The sequence below is a fragment of the Brachyhypopomus gauderio genome, chromosome 9 (genome assembly GCF_052324685.1).
Source record: "Brachyhypopomus gauderio isolate BG-103 chromosome 9, BGAUD_0.2, whole genome shotgun sequence".
Classification (NCBI taxonomy): domain Eukaryota; kingdom Metazoa; phylum Chordata; class Actinopteri; order Gymnotiformes; family Hypopomidae; genus Brachyhypopomus; species Brachyhypopomus gauderio.
The window spans coordinates 22152543-22153062 of record NC_135219.1 but is presented as its reverse complement, the minus strand read 5'-3'; positions in this window follow the sequence as shown (position 1 = coordinate 22153062).

Genomic DNA, 520 nt, shown 5'->3' with positions numbered 1-520 from the left:
GCATGTGTGTATGTGCCTGCATATGAATACACAAACAGTTATTTAATACTGTTATTACTTGCTTGAAGTTCTGTTTGATATTTCACAAGTTGCAAAATCATTTTACTGCATCATTTGTGACATGCAACACAGGCCACAGTGCAGCACAGTCCGGGAAGTTCACTGACTCACATCCATGTGGTTTACATGCTCCCTGCACTCCCTGCTCTGGGGTCCTTTAAGGTTTACACTCATAATCAGAGCGGGGTTATTTCACAAGCATACACATTAACACTTACGAATGTACATAAGATCAAATGGCAAATGCGATCATGAGTTTTTTGACACTTCCTGAAGAGTGATTTCATGTCAGCATGACGCATATGGTTATTTCACCAGCGCTGAGGCATAATTTATCACTTTGTTTCCGACATGGCTAACTTGAGAGGATGCCCACGAGCTATGCAGATGACACTTCGATTTACTTGGCCCTCTCCCGAAACAACTATGGTCCTCTCGACTCACTTTGTAAGTGCCTTGG